Consider the following 6000-nt stretch of genomic DNA (forward strand, 5'->3'; position numbering starts at 1 on the left):
GTTTCCACAGAGTTTCTCACAAAATCTCCTCTTTATGCAAAATATAACAAGTCCTAGTTAACTCAGAATAAATAAAAGTAATCATGACTCATGAAGGGTCTGGTGACAAGGCACACTGACAGCAGGGTGCAGACAAGCCTATTCGTTTTTATCCTAGGCAAAGTTGGATTGGGCTGACCAGTCAGGGAAGTTCCAAGTAACAAAAATCCTCTTGAAAAAGAGTCCCATGAGTCAGTGAGCCTTTTGCCCCAGTGTGAGTTAAACTACCAGCTGTCACGGCCTGCAGTCATTCTCGGCAGCCCAGTATTTATGGTTTAGGGTAAGCTAGAGCTTGCTCTTTGTATAGGTAGTTGTATGTTGAGCTAGTCTTGCTAAAAATGCCCTGGTGGTTAGGATGGCCTGAATGAAGAGAGTTCACTAAAATAAAAACCCACAAGGCAACCAAAGCCACTCAAAATTGTACTCTTCCCAGTTATGCCCAAGAATTCTATACTTTGAGCCCACTTTGATTTAGGACGGTGTTTCTCAACCCTGTCACTGTTGACTCACATGCCAGATAATGTGTTGCTTGGAGTAAGGGCCTTTCCTGAGCATTGTTGTATGTTTGCAAAATTCCCCGCTTCTAGACACAAGATGCCCACAGTGGCAAGCCTCCCCAACCCAAGTGTGAGAACTTAAATGTCTCCTGACATTGCCAAATGTCCCCTTCAAGGGGGAAGCAGAGGAGGGGCCAGGGACACTCCTGATATAGAATCACTAATTTAGGATTAAAAGTAGAGCCCTCGAGACAGGACGACTTTTGAGGTGATGAAGAACTTACTTCTCCTGGGAGAAAGACCAGTTTTGACCAAGGGAACAATTTGGTTTTGCCCTAGTACTAAACAGAGGAAATCTAGAAATTGTCAAGGTACCTTACTGGCATTTGAGGAAACAAGGGGCTTCCAAAGCTCAAAGACCATGTTGGGGTAATACTGAAGCTACTGTAACTGGTAGCTACAACCACTTTGAAGACAGCAAGGCTGCTTTATCCTCTGGGTACTACAGGCCCAATTCCTAAGACTGTGTGCTACTTAAGAGCCCATAAAATATGTAAGAAATATTTTTAGGTTTGTTTGGTTGAGGTTTTTGTTGTTGGTTTGGGTGGTAGGTTTTTTATTTTGGTTTTGGTACTAGGGTTTGAATCCAGGGGTGCTCTATCACTGAACTACATCCCCAGTTCTTATTTTTTTTTTTTTAATTTTTATTTCTGAGACTAGGCCTTGCTAAGTTGCCAAGGCTGGTCTTGAACTTGTGATCCTCCTGCCTCTGCCTCCAGAGTTGCTGGGAGTACAGGCATACACTACCATGACCAGCTAACAAGTATTTTCAGAAGCACCAACAAAATGGAAAACCAAATGAAAAAATACATAAAGAGATATATAAAATGGTAAACTCGGGCAACTTCATTAACTACTAAATTTAGTGTTCATAAAAATCTGCAAATGACTTCTAGGTGAGATTTTTCTTTATTGTAAAGATTTCCAGAGAAACTAGAAATAATTATAAACTGAATTAGTGATTGCAAAAGGTAATTCCAAAAGAAGAGTCATAAAAATCTTTTCATTTCACTTTGCCACAAATAAATATTTACTGTTGGATGTCGATTCCTCTTCATGTATTTTTTTTCTTTTAATCATAGGGAGTAGGGACTCTAAAACCAAGCCTTGAAAACAATCTTAATAACCTTAAAATAGCCCTGAAGGGAATTTGCTTCCATCCAAGGCAAAGCAACAAACTGGATTTCATGCCTGAAACAACTAAACAACATAGACAAGAATAAACAAGACAAAGTTATTCAAGAGTATGGCCATGAAGAGCAGTGATCCCCAAAACAGTGAAAAAAACAGTGGTAAGGCCTGTGATTGCTCCAGCTTACTGCCTAGAGAGAGTCTATCCGTCCCAGCTACAGGAGAGGAACCCAAATAAATGATCCTTGGTCTCCCTGAGCTGGGTGGGAGGCCAAAACAGCTGGAGCTGTCAAGGCAGAATTCCAGAGGGGAGAACACTGCATAGAGAGCATGGCTGGAGGTTTGCAGAGGGTCTTAGAGTCTTCAGCAGAATACTGATAAGCACACGCTGAGGATGAAACTACCTAAGATCCAGAGATAAACTGTCCAAAAGGATTAACACAAATAACCATAGCCATTGTGGGTCACACAAGGCCAAGGATACTTTTGGTCTCACTAACCAAAGTAAAAAACCTCCCAGCTCACCAAGTATCAGGGAGAGTACTGAGGTTTGATAGAACAATAACTCCAGTATGGAAACATTTTTCCTCTGGGGACTACAAGTAATACTGGGAAGTACTCTGTGTAGCATGGAATTTTTATCCTTTAGTTACACAGTACTAAATATTCACTAAGTTTCCTTTAATTTTTGTAAGACTTCTTACACATAATGGCTAATCTTTGGGTCCTGCATTTGTGTTTTTCTCTGGTGTTAAACTCCACCCACCCAAAGCCAGTGTTGTGACAGCATAAGCCAAGGACCAGACCATGGCAAAGACATCTCTGATGTGAATTTTACAACATTTAACATGGGTGAAACTTCCTGGAAGTTCCTCTAAATTCAGTTGGTTTAATATTAAAGCTAGAGTATAACCAGAATCAAAGGGTGGGGGCTAGAGTTTATTTCCTATGATGACAAATTTTAAGTGTAGGTGAAAACGGATTGGCATCAAAAAAAAGAAAACTAAAAAGTAAGGAAATATGAGTTAAGAGTTACATTTCATTTTATTCCCTAGTTTTCAGGGTGAGCCATAATCCCCAAATGCTGCTCATCTTTAACACATGTTAAATAAGCATTAACTTCCTGGGTGGTTCTGAGCTACCCCTCCCTGTTCTGGATCATTTCTATTCAGTGCATGATCTCCAACCAGGATCACAGTTTGCATTTAATTTTCCAAAGCTCAAAAAACCTCGCTGTATTTTAAAGCAGCAGACATTAAGGGATAGGAACAAATCAAATGAGAATGTAGGTGAATGCAGAATACATTTCATCAATAGGTCGTGTGGGATTTAGGAGTGCATACTTAGGCTTTTAAGAGAAACACTTTATTCTATTCAGTTTTAGAGTTGCTTTTCAAAGCTTGTCAAGGATGACAACGTGCAGACCCACACACAATAGGAGGGGGCACTGGCACTCCCTTTTTCTCCAGTCTCTTTCCTCCAGTTTCTCACAGTCAGATTCATGGTCCAGCTTCTGAACTAGCTCAGCTTAAGACAAAATGATACAAAGAACATAAAACCACAATTGAGGGAAACCTAGAATTGACTCAGATCTTTGCAAAATACCAGAGTCAGGGGCCCAAGATTGCTCTTGAGTTAATTTCAGACCAAGGGATAATTCCTGGGCTCCCATAGTATATTGGCCTGGTCTATAAGATCAGTCGTCTGCTTTGTTCCTATTGCTTTGGCCTGATGAGTCTTCTAACAGTTCCTCAGTCTCTCTAAGCCTGGATCCATGCCTAAATCTCAATGAATGACTAGGACTCGGCTGTTCTATTTCTCTACATGAATCCTTTGAATTTACCAATATGCCTGGTACACACTTCAGTCTTATGCCTAGATGGACAGTCTACAAGACAGTCATTGCCCCTTGCCACCAGTGTATGACTTGATATCTAAGGTTCCTGCTACTGAGCTCCTCACAGCTGGGTGGGTCTTCCAAGGCAGAAGTTGGCCTGGTTCATATTTGAGCTTGCTATACCTCTGTCAAACCTCCACAGTCCCTTTTTGCAACCCTGTCCACCCCATGCTTAACCCCCACATCTCTCTGCATTCAGGCTACTCACTCAGTATTCACAGTATGTCAAGTTCTTTCTCACTGGGGCCCCCTAAGAAACCATTCCTACTGCCTACTACACTCTCCTCCTCAGTATTTACCTAGAAAATATTGGCCTAGCTTCCAGAGCTCCAATTAAATGTCACTTTCAATGGGAACATTTCATTCCCTCCCTGCCTGGTTTAGGTCTATGATACACTTTCACCATACTCCTCCTTCTTTTTTTTTTTCTTTTTTTTTTTTTTTTGTGGTACTGGGGATTGAACCCAGGATTTTATGCTTGCAAGGCAAGCACTCTACCAACTGAGCTATCTCCCCAGCTCCTTCATTTTTTATGTAATTGTTTCATGTACGTTTCTTTTCTGTATTGTCAATTTGTTCTATGAGGCCAGAACCAGGTTTGTTTTCCTGAACAAAACAAAGGTGCTGTAACCTTAGCACTTTATACAGTGCCTGGTGTGTAGCAGGTTTGCAACAGATAATGACATAAACAATATGCCTTAGTTACTTGGTTCCATCATAAGTCCACATTTCCCCTGCATTGGTTCCTCAGCTCCAGATCCCATCTTAGGTCTTGGGTCAGTCCTTCTACATTCTTGCATGAAGTCAATATGGTCTCAATCCAGGTCTTGGGTCAGTCCTTTCTATTTGCTCCAAATAGCTAAGACTCACTATACCTTAGAACCAAGAACTGTGACAAAGTGTTTGGAACTTCTGGAAACTAAATGTAAATCAGAACACATTTAAAAGTGTAAAATTGAAAGAGGAAGGATTATTCCACTGAATTCTACCTCTGGGTATTATGGATTATGCAAAAAAATTCACTTTCAATTACTACTTTAAAAAGTATATGCCTTAAGTGCCACAAAAAGAATATTGAAAAAATGACTTCAAGTCCATCTACAAGGAAGTCATCTCTATTAAGAGACTAGTCTTTCCAGAACAATGATAAGCACAAGGATGATGCCAACTATGAAGTTCAGCAGGTGACCTGAAGCAGTTGGGAATAAACCAAAGAGCATGGTAGTGTCAAAATCCCTGATGAGAAGTCCGCCTCATCGTTTGGTTCACCACCAGAAGAACTTCTAAGTAGGGAAAGCCTCTAAGAAGCAGAGTATTGCCGATTTGTTTTTTAAGTTATTATATTGTTTACCTGTAACTTTCCACTAAGGGGGGAAAAAAAAAACACTGCAAAAAGTAGAAGGGCACAAATTGATTTTCTTAATTATAAAGTAGTAAGTGAATGTTTCCTTCAACAAAATTAAAGACTGGAAGAAAATGAGGTTTTGGTGCTCTGTTAAACTGAAACCTTGAAGCACTGGAGCCAGAATCAGAAGTACAGCAAGAGAGAAATGGGACACATACAAACACACACACTCACACATTTCCCCAAAGGCTGAGGCTCTGGGAAAAGTGTAGCAGAAGTCATGCTCAGTTTTAAGTCTGGGGAGAAACAGGCAGAGAATAATTTGTCATTGCTCTCAAATAAAAAGGATGACTGTGATTCTTAAACATACCTATGTATTTGTATTCTTTGCATCTTGCTCTGGTTATGAAATTTCAAATGCAGAACTGTAATTGCAATTACCAACCACAAACTCATAATTTAAACCCCTATCACATTGCCATCATGATCCATATTGAAAAAATGACTATATGAAGGTAAAGAATTATTTTATCATGGTAAGAACACCCTTACATTGAAAAGTGTCCACTGGTAAGCTTGAACACGAATTTCCAGTATGTTAACTTCTATTCTGAAATGGTCTATATCACAGAAAGGCTCTAGTGTTCTAGTGTCATAATACTTTTTACTAAACTCTTCTGAAGTCAGGCATTGAGAAGAAAGTTCCATTGTATCCAATCACCCATCAATCCACTATGACCTTATTAAGGACCCACGAGGTTCAAGGCCTACTGTTAGGCCCTGACTGATACAAATATGAGTCAAGCAAGCATAGACAGCAGGCAGCTTGACACCAAGCAAGAGGGAAAATGCTGGCAGAATTGCAGAATCTATTTTTTTCTAATGAATGTAGACAGTGAGAATTCACAGGAATGAGGGATTATGTTGAAGGATGATAGTTGTACTGGGTCTATGAATGTGGGTAAGTTATGAAAAGGCCCAGGAGAAAGAATTTCTAGACATGAGGGATGGAATGAACCAAGTGTGGAACA

Source organism: Sciurus carolinensis, chromosome 14 (genome assembly GCF_902686445.1).
Source record: "Sciurus carolinensis chromosome 14, mSciCar1.2, whole genome shotgun sequence".
Taxonomy (NCBI): domain Eukaryota; kingdom Metazoa; phylum Chordata; class Mammalia; order Rodentia; family Sciuridae; genus Sciurus; species Sciurus carolinensis.